The sequence below is a fragment of the Oncorhynchus kisutch genome, linkage group LG26 (genome assembly GCF_002021735.2).
Source record: "Oncorhynchus kisutch isolate 150728-3 linkage group LG26, Okis_V2, whole genome shotgun sequence".
In the NCBI taxonomy this organism is placed as follows: Eukaryota; Metazoa; Chordata; class Actinopteri; order Salmoniformes; family Salmonidae; genus Oncorhynchus; species Oncorhynchus kisutch.
Window position 1 is genome coordinate 29687732 of NC_034199.2, and position 18368 is coordinate 29706099.

Sequence of the window (18368 nt, forward strand, 5' to 3'; positions counted from 1 at the left end):
GAGCCGACCTACAAATGTAGAATCTTAATTTGATCACTCTTTTGTGGCTGAGAATTTTCCTGCACATCAGGAAATGCAAACTTGTTGTTTATTCAAGGTTTAAAAAGGCCTCCAAAATTCTTAATTTGCACTTTAGTATGTCAGAATTGATTTGCCCTAATGAAAAATGTATCAACCCCTACAGAAAATGGGCATTAATTATAATCCACGTAATCATTCACATTTCCTGGTGCTGCAGGATTCTTTTCCTGCTGTCGCAAACTGTCTCACATTAAGATCCTACATCTGTATACAGCACTTACCATGAAGGCAGTCTCCACTAACGCGGGAACATTGACTTTAAATTTCAATCACGCTGTAACATTGAACTTCCTCAATACGGATTGAATAGATGTCTCTCATGGTGAACATCAGACATTCCTACACACACACACACAAACACACACACACACACACACACACACACACACACACACACACACACACACACACACACACACACACACACACACACACACACACACACACACACACACAGACACAGCATTAAAGAGCAGGCTCAACAGTGGAGTGGCACAATGAAATGTTTATTGAGGTTTTGGGTGGTAGAAAAGGAGGAGAACATCACAACCACATAAAAATACTCTTCATATTGACAAACACTGACCTCCATATTCACACTAACCATAATCTCCATATGACACAGTCTTCATAGTGAACAGTAGTCTTTCTCCTGCAGGTATAAGGTCTTCATACTTCTCAAACAGCAGACCACTGTTTATCAAAGGTTTTTACAGAAATATGACAATAACAAGACAAGACAGTTCAGTTTTACTACAGCTAAATTACATGGAAATTCAGTCGAATTCTACATTTGAGGGAGTTCAGGCACAGCAAAGCAAGAGATACATTTTCAACCAAAATATATTTTGCACATTTTAAATCAACATGATCAATATCTTGTATATTCTCCTGTAGCCCCCTCCGTATGTCAACAGTCTGGAATTCAATCAAACACATCATGGTGATGTTCATACAAACTTCTGCAAACACACACTTCTTATTTTAAAATCTGGAATCATCTACATGTGCCTGTGATGGGATTCTCACAGCTGGGAATAAAGTTATGTTTTCAGAAACATTCTGTGATTCATTTGACCATGGACTGTAGGACTACTGTGTTTGATTGAGTGGAGCCCTGTGTGTTTTCCCATCCGACTGGGACAGAACCATTTAATAGAAACCCTAAGGGTGTATTATATGGTCTGTGTACAAAATGGCACCCTATTGCAAAGTACTCTGTTGGCCCAATGAGATATACAGCAGATAACCTTGGTTTAGTCCAAACTAACCTGACCCTACCCAGAATAATCAACCCAAAGCGCATGCAGTCTGACAGCTACACACTCACACACCTCTCTGGAAGACATGAACCTTGTGTTCAGTAGGGGGATTCCGACCGAGCTAAATGCGCGTAAATGGAACCTTATTCTCTTGTTATGCACTTTTCTCTTCACGATTATTCTGACCTTGAATTTAAGCATGAAATATCATGCTATTCACCCACTATTCCTTTGGGGTGGAGATCAAAGAAATTCAAGTGGGGCGGAGATCAAAGAAATTCAAGTGGGGTGGAGGTGTGTCGACAGAAACGCTGTATTCTTGACTTAATTCCCTCATAATTCCACCACCTTTACGAGTGATGAAACGACGATTAAGGTCAAGAAACGACTTTATTTTTTCCAATCTAAATAACGCCATTCTCCATGCACTGTATTTTTTTTTTAAGTTAGGTAAATGAGTAAATATAAATGACAATTGTTTTTGATCTATTTTACCTTATGATTGCTGAAAACAAATGTGAAACCAGTACTACAGTATGGCAGCAAACTGAAGCATATCAACATATCACCTTTTCCACGGTGCAGTTTATGAAATGCTGTCCTTATAACTTACAAGGATGACATTTGGAGACCCAAACTATAGGCCTCTATAGCCATGTGCAAATGAACGTATAGCGCCAAACCTACCAAGTTGATTTATGATGTCTAGAGTTTGAATTATATGGTCAGACTTTTCACTGTATTTTTTTACAATTGGTTCCACCGTCAGTTATACCCACATACATGTATAACTTTCACTTGTGTTCGTTTCCTTACATTTTGCATCATCACGTTTGTTGCGGTTGTTCCTGAACAATATTTCATGAATTGAACAATTAAATATATGGCAAATTTCAGGATGAATCAACAAATATATTTAGTGCGTAAAGGCTCTCCAAATGTTATTTTATTATTCATAAATACTTTCCTAACCCTAAATAATACAAGAGTATTTTTTTATTTACCAATTGGTGATGAAAAAGAGACGAATGAATTTAGGCCTACATAGCTTTCTTCTATTGATCCCTAATATACTGACCCATTCTTTCCATATATTCTAGTGAACACATTTAAAAGAATGTCTTTAGATAAATGTACTGAAAACGCTATGAAAACACCATGAGAAATTCTGTTGGCCAGCAATTGAGAGGTTTTTCAGCAGTTTAAATATATTTATTTAGCGTGTGCAAGGGAACCACGCCTGCAAAGCCTGTTACACACCTTCATAAGGTAAGTCTGAAAGGCGTGCGTAAGAAAGGCGTACACTTCCTATGTTGGAATCAGCCCCTAGGAGACTGGAAGGGTAAAGTAAAGGAAGGTTACACACAGAGTCTGTAGTTATCCCCTGTCCTGATATACTAGTCTCTGTGGGAATGTGTGGTCCTGATATACTAGTTTCTGTGGGAATGTGTGTGTCATATAAAGGAAGCTAGTTTGATATAAGCCTGTAAATCAGAGCACTGTTGGTAGATAAATCACAGTGGGTATGGTTTGGCCATGAGCAGGGGGAAGACTGGCTGGTCCGTTTTTAGCACATTGGGCTAACTTGGGTTTTTTGGTCAAAATTAGCATTATCTGGCTAATAATGGGGGCCTCAATTAATAAAATGGGCCATTGTGTTTGAAACTCCAGGGCCAATTTCTGGTCCCAGTCCGCCCCTGGCCATGAGAGTGTGACTTGATTGTTTCGATAAGTCTGTGCTTGGTTGCACAGGTGGTTATGTGTGTGTGTGTGCGTCTGTTTGTCTTTGTCTTCACTTTGCATAATTTCCACTGGGAAATCTACCTCCCACATGCACTGGGAGCAAGGGAAAATGAGGTAGCAGCAGCGAGACAAGATGAAACACCACAGAGGAAGAATCTCTCTCACTCTCTGTCTCTCTTTCCCGCTCTCACCGCCACATTCATCCGTATTGGTTTCAGTTGTACAGCCGTTTTATTGATGCATACCAGTGGCGGATTTAGGTACAGGTGACATGGGCAGCCACCCTTGGTGGCACGGGACGCCCACACAAAAAAAACGTAATGGTGACATTTGCGCGACCGGTTTTCTATCGCTTATTTGCACGTCATGTCAATGATATCATGTCACCGTGTGGGACTGTGGGTTAATTAACCTTGTCGGAGTGGGTGGCCTGATTCTAGTTTGTGAGCTAGACAGGTTACTGCCTGGGAAGGTCTCCCACTCAGAAGTACGAGATGGGAAGGGGGCGGGGGTAGGTTGACCTCAGGTCTCCCCACTGGAAGCCAGAGGTAGGGGGAGTGAGGGAATCTATCAAATAGCGCACCTCTAACTCTGTACAGTACTAATGCAATTAGTAAAATCGGTCACACTACGAAAGTATACCAAATAAACCATCATAAATAACCACAGTTTCACAGACATATTGTTGCATTTTTTTCTGGTTTGTGCTAAATCGTTAAGAATGATATAAACCAGTCTGCACACCACCAAGGTGAATTGGTTTAATCTTGACTCTTGGTTAACAGTGTTGGGGGATGGGTAATGGGACGATGTTCAAGTGCCAAATCAACACAAAATTGTTTCTATTTGTCTTTGTTACTTCTTTTTGATATTTATGCATCCTATTGCTGTATATATTTTTTATATTTATATAGTTTTAAATTATGATTATTTATTTGCGTTGTTCCAAATGTCTGAATAAAAGTACAGAATTGTGTTTTTTTAGGGGGGGGCGTGCTGAAGGGGGGGTTCGCCCAGTGAGCCATACAAGCTAGAACCGCCACTGATGCATACAAACCAAACACACAAACAGTGCACACTGAAAGACACACACACACATACATACTGTGCCCAGAAACACACACAATCACAGTCTGGCGGTAAGGAGATTGTGAAAACAAAGATAATGGCAGGATGACAGATGAGGTGTTGGGTCTCAGCCATACAGTGATGGTGTCAGGGTCATGGACTAAGAGCTCAGGGGTTAGAGGTCAGGGGTCATGGTTGGTGCTGCTCCTGCAAGCTCACTAGTCTGCAGCTGAAGTCCCAGAGGCTGAGCTGGAGCCTGGGGTGGTAGGTGTTTGGTGTTGACATCTCTGTGCGTCCGTTGCTCCAGTAGCCCCCTCTCTCCCCTTCCAGACACGGAGACAGAGCAGTGTAGAGGACCATAGACGCTCCCTGGGACGGGCTCTGGGGACACAACAAACACTGTCAGAATGTTACACACACACCATCCCATCCTCCAGACATTAACAGTGTCTCCAAGCCAAGTAATGATGTAAAAAATGCAACACATTCTAAAATAACCCCACTAAAATAAACAACCACTGCTTAGTAAGCAAACCATCAAATGTTTTAGAACTACATTTTCAGATGAAACACGTGTGTGTGTGTGTGTGTGTGTGTGTGTGTGTGTGTGTGTGTGTGTGTGTGTGTGTGTGTGTGTGTGTGTGTTTGAGAGTTATGGGATAATGATTTATGCATTCAGAATTTTCCCTCTTAAGCTTGACAAGTTCTCTCTCTCTGCCTAACTTTGCCTATATACTGACTTAGTGAAATGCCACAGGACACATTTTAAGATACTTATTCTGTAATTAGCATCTTGAATAAATCATTCAGATTTCTTCTGAAAACTTTGACAGTAGTGTCAGTGATGCTCAAGTTAGTTTGGGGAATTATCACTTATGTCCTCTCTTTTTTTTAGATACTGGATTAGTATGTGTGTACCCTAAAGAGTAGGCGTGTGATGGCTGTCTGTGCAAGACGACCGGGGGGGGGGGGGGGGGCGGTAGAGCGACGTGTCGACCATCCCAGGGTCCACTGCACATGAGCTCGCTGGGAACCCTCTTCTATTCAGCCTCTGTTGCAGGTGGGACAAAAATAAGAGAAGCAGAGAAAGATGTTGAGAAAAGTGGGAGTGGGAAGAAATAAGGAGAGGTGGAGTGTGTTTATGTGTGTGTGCCTGCGAGTGCGCATGTGCATATGAGTGTCATGTGCAGCAGTAGGCCCCACCTCTTGAATGTCTTGATGAATTGCCTTACTGACAGCAAAAACGCCAAATCCAACTGCTCAAACACCACTGAGTACAGAAAACACGCACAGAGCAGTCACTTAAATACACTACACACACATACTTATTTATTTATTAGAAATGTTGCAGGATGAAATCTCTTGAGATGCACCATCTAATTTTCAACAGTATATTCAACAGTATATACAGTGCCTTGCGAAAGTATTCGGCCCCCTTGAACTTTGCGAACTTTTGCCACATTTCAGGCTTCAAACATAAAGATATAAAACTGTATTTTTTTGTGAAGAATCAACAACAAGTGGGACACAATCATGAAGTGAACGACATTTATTGGATATTTCAAACTTTTTTAACAAATCAAAAACTGAAAAATTGGGCGTGCAAAATTATTCAGCCCCTTTACTTTCAGTGCAGCAAACTCTCTCCAGAAGTTCAGTGAGGATCTCTGAATGATCCAATGTTGACCTAAATGACTAATGATGATAAATACAATCCACCTGTGTGTAATCAAGTCTCCGTATAAATGCACCTGCACTGTGATAGTCTCAGAGGTCCGTTAAAAGCGCAGAGAGCATCATGAAGAACAAGGAACACACCAGGCAGGTCCGAGATACTGTTGTGAAGAAGTTTAAAGCCGGATTTGGATACAAAAAGATTTCCCAAGCTTTAAACATCCCAAGGAGCACTGTGCAAGCGATAATATTGAAATGGAAGGAGTATCAGACCACTGCAAATCTACCAAGACCTGGCCGTCCCTCTAAACTTTCAGCTCATACAAGGAGAAGACTGATCAGAGATGCAGCCAAGAGGCCCATGATCACTCTGGATGAACTGCAGAGATCTACAGCTGAGGTGGGAGACTCTGTCCATAGGACAACAATCAGTCGTATATTGCACAAATCTGGCCTTTATGGAAGAGTGGCAAGAAGAAAGCCATTTCTTAAAGATATCCATAAAAAGTGTTGTTTAAAGTTTGCCACAAGCCACCTGGGAGACACACCAAACATGTGGAAGAAGGTGCTCTGGTCAGATGAAACCAAAATGGAACTTTTTGGCAACAATGCAAAATGTTATGTTTGGCGTAAAAGCAACACAGCGCATCACCCTGAACACACCATCCCCACTGTCAAACATGGTGGTGGCAGCATCATGGTTTGGGCCTGTTTTCTTCAGCAGGGACAGGGAAGATGGTTAAAATTGATGGGAAGATGGATGGAGCCAAATACAGGACCATTCTGGAAGAAAACCTGATGGAGTCTGCAAAAGACCTGAGACTGGGATGGAGATTTGTCTTCCAACAAGACAATGATCCAAAACATAAAGCAAAATCTACAATGGAATGGTTCAAAAATAAACATATCCAGGTGTTAGAATGGCCAAGTCAACTGCTGTTCACAAATGCTCTCCATCCAACCTCACTGAGCTCGAGCTGTTTTGCAAGGAGGAATGGGAAAAATGTTCAGTCTCTCGATGTGCAAAACTGATAGAGACATACCCCAAGCGACTTACAGCTGTAATCGCAGCAAAAGGTGGCGCTACAAAGTATTAACTTAAGGGGGCTGAATAATTTTATAGCCTAAAAACATGATTAAAACTATAATTTTGATATCATGGCTTGTCAGTCCTTGCATCCATAGTGTAGTCTATGGATTTGAGAGTGGTTGCATTGCTACAGCCTCATTGTCCCTCCCTGGCCATAGAGAGGCTTTTATTCTCTATTTTGGTTAGGCCAGGGTGTGACTAGGGTGGGCATTCTATGTTCATTTTCTATGTTTTGTATTTCTTTGTTTGGCCGGGTGTGGTTCTCAATCAGAGGCAGCTTGTCTATCGTTGTCTCTGATTGAGAACCATACTTAGGTAGCTTTTTCCCACATGGGTTTTGTGGGTAGTTGTTTTCTGTTTTGTGTCTTTCTGCACCAGATAGAACTGTTTTGGTTTTTGTTCATTCCCTTTGTTATTTTGGTTCATCAGTGTTCAGTTCCAATAATAAAGATGAACACGTACCACGCTGCACCTTGGTCCTCCACTCCTTCCAACAGCCGTTACACTCATCTCTCAGCTGTTTACAGAACTGTGGCGGGGAAAACACTTTGTTAATGTTTCAATGAAGGATTGCTGCTTTAAACACCTTTAATAGAGTCATAGTGTTATTATATGGTGCAATCCTATAGCGTGAGTTACTTTTGTGCCATTAATACCAAGCAAAACAACTGAAGTCGGAAACAATATTCTTTGTATTGCAAACAAAAACAATGATATTAAAAGCAAAACATAAACTCAAAAGTAATGATACGAAAACATGACAAGGAAATCATTAAAAGCGAGAGCCAATTACAGTGGCAAGAAAAAGTATGTAAACCCTTTGGAAATACCAGGATATCTGCATAAATTAGTCATAAAGTTTGATCTGATTTTCATCTAGGTCACAACAATAGACAAACACAGTCTGCTTCAACTAATCACACAAACAATTATACGTTTTCATGTCTTTATTGAACACACCGTGTAAACATTCACAGTGCAGGGTGGAAAAAGTATGTGAACCCTTGGATTTAATAACTGGCTGACCCTCCTTTGGCAGCAATAACCTCAACCAAACGTGTTCTGTAGTTGTGGATCAGACCTACACAACGGTCAGGAGGAATTTTGGATCATTCCTCTTTACAAAACCTTTTCAGTTCAGCAATATTCTTTAGATGTCTGGTGTGATCTGCACTCTTGAGGTCATGCCACAGCATCTCAATTGGGTTGAGGTCAGGACTCTGACTGGGCCACTCCAGAAGGTGTATTTTCTTCTGTTCAAGCCATTCTGTTGTTGATTTACCTCTCTTTTGGGTCATTGTCCTGTTGCATCACCCAGCTTCTGATGAGCTTCAATTGGCGGACAAATAGCCTAACATTCTCCTTCAAAATGTCTTGATAAACTTGGGAATTCATTTTTCCGTCGTTGATAGCAAGCTGTCCAGGCCCTGAGGCAGCAAAGCAGCCCCAAACCACGATGTTCCCTCCACCATACTTTACAGTTGAGATGAGGTTTTGGTGTTGCTGTGCTGTGCTGTGCCTTTTTTTCTCCACACATTGTGTTGTGTGATCCTTCCAAACAACTCAACTGTAGTTTCATCTGTCCATAGAATATTTTTCCAATAGTGCTGTGGAACATCCAGGTGCACTTTTGCAAACTTCAGACGTGCAGCAATGTTTTTTTTGGACAGCAGTGGCTTCTTCCGTGGTGTCCTCCCATGAACACCATTCTTGTTTAGTGTTTTATGTATTGTACACTCGTCAACAGAGATGTTTGCATCTTCCAGAGATTTCTGTAAGTCTTTAGCTGACACTCTAGGATTCTTCTTAACCTCATTGAGCATTCTGCGCTGTGCTCTTGCAGTCATCTTTGCAGGACGGCCACTCCTAGAGAGAGTAGCAACAGTGCTGAACTTTCTCCATTTACAGACAATTTGTCTTACCGTGGACTGATGAACATCAAGGCTTTTAGAGATACTTTTGTAAACCTTTCCGGCTTTATGCAAGTCAACAATTCTTAATCTTAGGTCTTCTGAGATCTCTTTTGTTCGAGGCATGGTTCACATCAGGCAATGCTTCTTGTGAATAGCAAACTCAAATTTTGTGAGTTTTTTATAGGGCAAGGCAGCTCTAACCAACATCTCCAATCTCGTCTCACTGAATGGACTCCAGACTCCAGGGTTCACATACTTTCCCCAACCTACACTGTGAATGTTTAAATGATGTATTCAATATAGACAAGAAAAATACATTAGTTTAAGCACACTGTGTTTGTCTATTGTTGTGACTTAGATAAAGAGCAGATCAAATTTGATGGCCAATTTATGCAGAAATCCAGGTAATTCCAAAGGGTTCACATACTTTTTCTTGCCACTGTAATTGTAAAATATTTTTATAATACAATTATATAAAACGCCTCTCCTTTTCCTGCAATTTCCCCTGGCCTTTAATTTCTCTGCCTTTTTATCAGTTGCAAGTTTTGCCACATTAATTCCATCAACATAACACCCTGCATCCCACAAATGGTTTTCATCTGAAGCTAGGCAAGGTCATGAGGGAAAAACACATGAAAAATGTACATGTGAAACTTCACTAGTTTTTTTGTAAGGGAGCGTGCATGCACAAACACACACACACACACACACACACACACACACACACACACACACACACACACACACACACACACACACACACACACACACACACACACACACACACACACACACACACACACACACACACACACACACACACACACACACACACACACACACACACACACACACAAAGGAGCTAAAGGACATTTGGTGAGAAGCTCTTTCCTCACATAATAATAAACCTTCTGTCAGATTGTCATTCAGAAACATGCACGCGCATGCAAGTGCATACACTCCTCCCTACCCCCACCTCATCGCCCCATCGGCACATTGTCATTCAGAGGACAGAGCTAGATGCTGCTCACCTCCCTCCACTTCCTCCCCCTCCCAACTCACCCCCATCAATCGGAGCACTGTCACGCTGAACCCCCCCCCCCCCCCTCCCCCATTCCCGAACACCCCTCAACGCCTGCCTCTTAGTCTTAACAAAGAGAAATCGATCCTGCAACAGTCCCAGCCTGGAAATCTACTTCAATGATGCCCTCTCTACCTCTAACTGATGTGACGCACTGGAGCAGAGGGTCATTCTGTCTTATAACTAGGGAATGATTTCTCTCTTTGAAAAGGTGTGTTCACTCTCCAGCCAATCAGTAATATCCAGAGCCAAGGAGACACAAAACCAAACAGGGTTGTGTGGACTGTGACCTTTGGCCTCTCTGTTCTCCTCACGAATCCTCTTCACAGCAGACACACCCTCCCACTCCTGCTGTCCAGCTAGAGAGAGAAAAGAGGGAAGAGAGGATACTGAGGTATTTAAACTCCTAATTAAACACACCCAGTAAACACTCAGAGAGAGAGAGAGAGAGAGGGAGAGACACACGCACAAACATGCACCTGAACTATGTTAGGAATAATACATTCACACAGGTAGGCCTGTAGAGTACAGTATGTTGTGTTACTGTAGGCCTACCTATGATAAAGTGTGCCCCCAGGCTGGCCATGTGTCTTGCGGTCTCAAAGCAGATTCCACTGATGCCTCCCGTCACTATACCAACTCTGCCATGTTGTCTGGGCAGCTCTGGAGAAAGGAAGTAAATAAAAGTACAAATGGAATGGAGCAATAAACATGAACGTACTTTGGTGCGAAAAGTGCAAATCAATCCCAGAACAACAGCAAAAGGCCTTGTGAAGATACTGGAGGAAACAGGTACAAAAGTATCTATATCCAGAGTAAAACGAGTCCTATATCGACTTAACCTGAAAGGCCACTCAGCAAGAAAGAAGCCACTGCTCCAAAAACGCCATATAAAAGCCAGACTACGGTTTGCAACTGCACATGAGGACAAATATCGTACTTTTTGGAGAAATGTCCTCTGGTCTGATGAAACAAAAATAGATCTGTTTGGCCATAATGACCATTGTTATGTTTGGAGGAAAAAGGGGGATGCTTGCAAGCCGAAGAACACCATCCCAACGTGGGTGGCAGCATCATGTTGTGGGAGTGCTTTGCTGCAGGAGGGACTGGTGCACTTCACAATATAGATGGCTACATGAGGATGGAAAATTATGTGGATATATTGAAGCAACATCTCAAGACATCAGTCAGGAATTTAAAGCTTGGTCGCAAATGGGTCTTCCAAATGGATATAGACCCCAAGTTGTGGCAAAATGGCTTAAGGATAACAAAGTCAAGGTATTGGAGTGGCAATCACAAAGGCCTGACATCAATCCCATACAAAATTTGTCGGCAGAACTGACAAAACATGTGCGAGCAAGGAGGCCTACAAACCTGATTCAGTTACACCAGATCTGTCAGGAGGAATGGGCCAAAATTCACCCAACATATTGTGGGAAGCTTGTGGAAGGCTACCCGAAACATTTGACCCAAGTTAAACAATTTAAAGGCAATACTAACAAATACTAATTGAGTGTATGTAAACTTCTGACCCACTGGGAATGTGATGAAAGAAATAAAAGCTGAAAGAAATAATTCTCTCTACTATTATTCTGACATTTCACATTCTTAAAATAAAGTGATAATCCTAACTGACCTAAGACAGGGAATTTTTACTAGGATTAAATGTCAGGAATTGTGGCTAAGGTGTATGTAAACTTCCGACATCAACTGTACATTTTGGAAGTTAATAGATTGCATTTAGTTAAAAGACAGTAATTGTAATCATAAGATACTATTAACATGTCAATATTATTGGTAACAGAATAAATATCATAAGAATAACTGCAGATTAAATAATGCTTGTAATTGAAAATTGTACACCCAATCTTGGTTACTGCCCCTAGAATAGAATTGAGTTAGGGTACAAAATCTATTCTATGTTGTGATTCTCACCAAATATGTTGTCTTCTCAGACTATTCAAATCCCACCATCAATAAACAGCTTATGAAGCTCTATTAGCCGATAGATCACATATTGAAAACAAATCATCTGTACTGAAAACTCCACACATATTTTGGAATTTCTATGCATCCTTGACAATTGCTAATCAATATCCAAAAACAGCACACATTTTTTTCTGCAAACCTGCACATGATCTTCTTCTCTCATTTGTGGCACCAATGTGAGGGGTTATGTCAGGGGAAATGGTGTTGCAGTAGTCTAGTGTGTGGTGAGGGTATCAACTGGGGAGCTTTGTGTTCATATTGCCCTAAAAAAGGGAACCGGACCGCGGAATTCAAGCAAACCGAACTCAGACCACCTCTCGAGATGGTGTGTTTGTGTGTGTTTGTGAGTGCATGCTCAGTAGTAGAGTTGGGACAAAATAATTAGAGTGAACCGTGAATTATTCTACAGTACATAATGATATGGTTGGGACAGTAGTTTACAACATGATTGACATGATAGTTTAGTATGTGTGTGACAGGTCTTAACAATTCCCTTTACACAGGGTGCACAATGTGCAGGCTTTAGTTTCAACCCATCTCTAGCTAAATCTTGTCCACCTGAATAGGTGTGCAAGTAGTGTGCAGTTTGAACCCGCTTCAATATGCTTTGTGTTGTAGTCGCGATAGACAAATATATACAGTACTAATCAAACGTTTGGACACACCTACTCATTCCAAGGTTTTTCTTTATTTTTACTATTTTCTACATTGTAAAATAATAGTGAAGAAATCAAAACTATGAAATAGCACATATGGAATCATATAGTAACCATAAAAGTGTTAAACAAATCAACATATATTTTATATCTGATTCATATTCATGATTTATATCTGATATCTGATTCTTCAAAGTAGCCACTATGACATATTTGCACACTCCTGGAATTCTCTCAACCAGCTTCTTGAGGTAGTCACCTGGAATGCATTTCAATTAACAAGTGTGCCTTTTTAAAAGTTCATCTGTGGGATTTCTTTCCTTCTTAGTTAATTTGAGCCAATCAGTTGTGTTGTGGCAAGGTAGGGTTGGTCTCCAGAAGATAGCCCTATTTGGTAAATGACCGAGTCCATATTATGGCAAGAACAGCTCAAATAAGCAAAGAGAAACAACAGTCCATTACTTTAAGACACGAAGGTCACTCAATCCGGATGATTCCAAGAACAGTCGCAAAAACCGTCAAGCGCTATGATGAAACTGGCTCTCATGAGGACCGCCACGTGAAAGTAAGAGTTACCTCTGCTGCATAAGATAAGTTAATTTGAGTTACCAGCTTCAGAAATTGCAGCCCAAATAAATGCTTCACAGAGTTCAAGTAACAGACACATCTCAACATCAACATTTCAGAGGAGACTGCGTGAATCAGGCCTCCATGGTCAAATTGCTGCAAAGAAACCACTCCTAAAGGATACCAATAATAAGAAGAGACTTGCTTAGGTCAAGAAACATGAGCTGGTGACACTGATTTATTTAGAATTCAAGGCACACTTAACCAGCCTGGCTACCACAGCATTCTGCAGCGATACACCATCCCATCTGGTTTGCGCTTAGTGGGACTATCATTTGTTTTCAACAGAACAAGGACCCAACACACCTCCAGGCTGTGTAAGGGCTATTTGATCAAGAAGGAGAGTGATGGAGTGCTGCATCAGATGACCTGGCCTCCACAATCACCCGATCTCAACCCAATTGAGATGGTTTGGGATGAGTTGGACCACAGGGTGAAGGAAAAGCAGCCAACAAGTGTTCAGCATATGTGGCAACTCCTTCAAACTATTGGAAAAGCATTCCAGGTGAAGCTGGTTGAGAGAATGCCAAGAGTGTGCACAGCTGTCATCAAGGCAAAGGGTGGCTACTTTGAAGAATATAAAATCAAAAATATATTTGGATTTATTTAACACTTTTTTGGTTACTACATGATTCCATATGTGTTATTTCATAGTTGTGATGTCTTCACTATTATTCTACAATTTAGAAAAAATTAAGAAAAACCCTTGAATAAGTAGGTGTGTCAATTTTCTTTACTGGTAATATATAGTTAAGCAAACTTTTCTATGCATGTTGTTAACCAGCACCTCAAGAACAAGATCCTAAGTAACAATTGATTGCAGTTCCCTGTGTAACATTAATATGCCTAACATCACTGCCTGGTATGGCAACTGCTCAGCATCTGACCGTAAGGTGCTACAGATGTTAATGCGTACGGCCCAATACATCAATGGGGCCAAGCTTCCTGCCATCCAGTCGTACATACTAGGCGTTGTCAGAGGAAGGCCCAAAGAAGTGTCAAAGACTCCAGTCACCTAAGTCATAGACTGTTGAACAATTAATCAAATGGCCACCCGGACTATTTGCATTGACACCCCTCCCATTAGTTTTTATAGTGCCGCTACTCACTGTTTATTATCTAAGCATAGTCACTTTACCCCTACCTACTGTACATGTAAAATTACCTCAACTATCCAACTATGTGCACATTGATTCGGTACTGGTACCCCCTGTATATAGCCTCATTACTGTTATTCTATTGTGTTAATTGATTACATTTTTTAAATGTTTTATTTTAGTTTCTTTTGTAAATATTTTCTTAACTCTATTTTATTAAAACGGCATTGTCAGTTAAGTGCTTGTAAGTAAGCATTTAACGGTAAGATCTACCTGTTGTATTCGGCGCATGTGACAAATAAAATGTGATTTGATCAATATTGCTACATGTTCTCTTTTTTAATTTAATTACATTTTTTATTTTTTTTACAAGAAAGGCAGACTCTATCTAACTTTGGCTTTTAGTCCATGTCTGCAATAAACTGGAATTTGAACTGAACGATTGTTTCATGTGGGGTGGCAGGGTAGCCTAGTGGTTAGAGCGTTGGACTAGTAAACCAGAAGGTTTCAAGTTCAAACCCCTGAGGTGACAAGGTACAAATCTGTCGTTCTGCCCCTGAACAGGCAGTTAACCCACTGTTCCTAGGCTGTCATTGAAAGTAAGATTTTTTTCTTAACTGACTTTCCTAGTTAAATAAAGGTAAAAATAAAAAAATGTCTCTGACTGTCCATTACATTATGTTTTTACATTATTTACATTCACACAAAGTCTTTCAGATGTATAGGTCTTAAGGTGGCCCTACCAGGCCTTGTGTGGGGAGTATTGATTACATCAGGAGGTGTTTGACCTGAGATGTTTGGATCTTATTGTTGAGGTGCAGCGTCCACCTCTAGGTTGTGTTCCGCACCCTGCTGGGCATCAGCTGGTGCTCTGTTTACTGGCTCTGTGCCAGGCTCCTCAACAGTGAGGAAATCCTCTATTTCTCTGCTCTTCCTCAGGTATTTCCTGTTTCTCCTGAAGACTTGTCCCTGTCCTGTCTTCACCTCGTAGGACCTTTGCGCCACAGGTCTGACTACTGTGGCTCTCTGCCACCACTGTTTCTGCCCTGTGAGTGGTTGAACTCTCACCCTGTCATCTTGTTGCAGCACTGTTAGTTCCTTAGCAGAGGTGTCGTAGTACTTTGTACTTTGTCTCTGCTGTCTTTCTTTGAACTTCTCCTGCTGACAGTTTGTCATCACCGGTCTAAGTAGATTTTCACTCATTACCAGTGTCTTTGTATCTCTCCCCATGAGCGCCATTGCAGGCCTGCTGTATGTTCCTTGTGATGGGTATTTATGTGATCCAACATGGGCAGGTATGGGTCAGTGCTCTCTTTCCTTTTGCCATTAGTCTTTTGGCTGTTTTCACAGTCAATTCCACTTTCTCATTACTTTGCATTTATTCTGGAGATTGTGTTTTGTGGTTAAAGTCACAAGCCTTGCTGAAAGAGTACTGGGGGCCATTGTCTGAGTAAAGGATGTCAGGTATCCCATAGCGTGCAAAGTGTCTTTTCGGTTTTGGAATGACCTTTTTCGACTGTGTTTTCTCCAAATGGTCCACTTCCCAAAAGTTTGAGAGGTATTCAACTGTGACCATGTAGTCTCTGTCGTTGAAGTGGAACAGGTCGATCCCTATTTTTTCCCCAGGGAGCTTTGGTGCTTCGTGTGGCCTCAGCATCTCTTTCTGCTGCTTCACACCCCATGCAGTGCAGGTGCTACATTGTTCCATTCATGCCTGGCCAGTAGACACACTTGCGAGCTCTTCTCAGACATCCCTCAATTCCTGTGTGAGGAATGGATTCTCTGCATTGTCTCTGACCTGAGGGCAGCAGGCACAATGAGTCGCTCACCTCTGAAGATAACAACATTCTGCACATGTGGCTCATCTCTGTTGTGAAAATACATGGCTACTTCAAAGGGTACATGTTCTTTCACTTCAGGCCAACCCTGCAGGATCAACATTTTCAGTGTCTGGAGCTCCTGGTCCAGATCAGTGTCTCTCAGAATGGCCTTTAGTCTCTCGGTTGACACAGGCAGGTCGGGCAGCACCACTTGTCTTCCAGGAACGTATCGGAGACTGACCTCGTAGTTTTGGTGTCTCATGATCATGCGTTGTAGTCTTTTTAGTGTGTTGAGGAGAGGCTTTGTCATGATGCTCTCTAGAGGCTTGTGATCTGACTGCACTTCCACAGTTCGTCCATATGTGAATTTTTGGAACCTCTTCATGCCAAACACCACTGAAAACAGCTCCTTCTCTATCTGTGCATACCCTTTTTCAGTCTGTCAGGGCTCTGCTGGCATATACTATTGGTTGTCCTCCCTGCACCAAGGCTGCTCCTAACCCACTGTCTGAAGCATAAGATTGTAGTACAAGCTGTTCTGTTGGGTTGTAGCATTTCAGCATAGGGGTCTGTGCAATGGTAACCCTGATTTTCTTGAAAGCCAGCTCGTGTCTCTCAGACCACTCCCACAGTGAGCAGTGGCTCACAGATCTCCGTGGTGTGGCTGCAGAACTTGGCTAGGTAGTGTACCATGCCCAGGAAGCGCTGCACCCCCTGCACATCTGTAGGCCTAGGCATCTGTCTGATGGCTGTCACTTTTCTGATGTTAGCAGGGGGCCAATGTAGGGCACTTCCTTCAGCCTGAGCTGCAGCTTCTCCGGATTCAGCTTGATATTGAGCTTCCTGCATCTGTCCAGGAGCATTCTCGGGTTCTTGTCATGGTCTAGAGTCGCTGCTTCATCATTGTCTCCTTCTCCCACAATCAGGATGTCATCTGCAATGATTTTGACTCCTGGAAGACCTTACATTGCCTGGTTCAACTTCCTCTGAAAAATGTCTGGGGCTGGACTGATTCCCATGTAGCGTCCCATGGAAGTAGAGAACGTGGTGAGATAGCTGGATTCATACTCCAGTTCCACATGCCAAAATCTGTTTTTCACATCAAATTCAGCTTGATATTGAGCTTCCTGCATCTGTCCAGGAGCATTCTCGGGTTCTTGTCATGGTCTAGAGTCGCTGCTTCATCATTGTCTCCTTCTCCCACAATCAGGATGTCATCTGCAATGATTTTGACTCCTGGAAGACCTTACATTGCCTGGTTCAACTTCCTCTGAAAAATGTCTGGGGCTGGACTGATTCCCATGTAGCGTCCCATGGAAGTAGAGAACGTGGTGAGATAGCTGGATTCATACTCCAGTTCCACATGCCAAAATCTGTTTTTCACATCAAAAACAGAGAACACAGGTGCTCTGTTCAGGTCTGGCAGCACATCTTCAACAGTGGGAAGTGTGTAATGGCTCCTCTAGAGCGCCTAGAGAGGTTTTAGATCAATATACACTCTTTGTTTTTCAGATGGTTTCTGCACTACAATCAGGCTGCTAATCCAATCTGTGCTTTTTTCAACAGATTTTATCATCCTTCTTTTCTCTAGACCAACAAGCTCCTCTTCGGGTGGTTTATATAGTGCTGCTGGCACTCTTCTCTTTGGCAGCTGGACAGGCCTCACTCGCTCATCCATTTCCAGCTTCAGTTTGCCGGGTAAGCAGCCGTCTCCCTGGAATACATCAGCATAATCCTATTTTATTTGCTCTTTAGTCCAGGATCCTGTTGTTTTCTCGATGGCCAGGATGTTGTGATGCTGCATTGTAATCAACTCTATTGTATGGATAGCCTTAATGCCTAGAATGGGCATGTGCACGTTATTGTTGACTACGATGAACTCAACTCTGTAGGTTTCCTTATTACGTGGATTGATCACTGTAAGTGTACACTTCCCCAGAGTACTCTTGTTATACATCACCAATACCTGCCTGCAGGGCTATAGGTGACTGTCTTTTGTGAGGTTTGCAGGGATAACATTACAACTAGCACCACAATCTTGCTGAAATCTGACTTACTTTTGTCGACCAGCATGGTTGCTAAGAGAGCTGCATTGGGGTCTGTGGTTTTCTCCTGAACCACATTGATGCTCTCTGACTTGGCCCTAGTGTGATGCAGAGAACATCCTCACTGCTATCTGAGTCAGCTGACACATTTTCCATTGCCAGGACTCTGTTTCTCTTGCATTTTTGTAAACTGTAGAGATGGTTTTATCACAGAATTGACAT

At 42.0% G+C, this 18368-nt stretch overlaps 1 long non-coding RNA gene across 1 annotated transcript in view; it reads right to left on the reverse strand.

Annotated features, from left to right (window-relative positions):
* Positions 1 to 572: 572 nt before the first annotated feature.
* The window catches only part of LOC116357671 (uncharacterized), a 30515-nt gene continuing 12719 nt past the window's right edge, over positions 573 to 18368 (reverse strand). The window contains exons 2-7 of the long non-coding RNA XR_004205585.1: positions 10468 to 10575; positions 10203 to 10271; positions 7381 to 7447; positions 5358 to 5424; positions 5073 to 5205; positions 573 to 4535 (exon numbers count right to left, since the gene is read on the reverse strand). This is a non-coding gene — a long non-coding RNA (uncharacterized LOC116357671). The remainder of the gene's footprint in view (positions 4536 to 5072; positions 5206 to 5357; positions 5425 to 7380; positions 7448 to 10202; positions 10272 to 10467; positions 10576 to 18368) is intronic.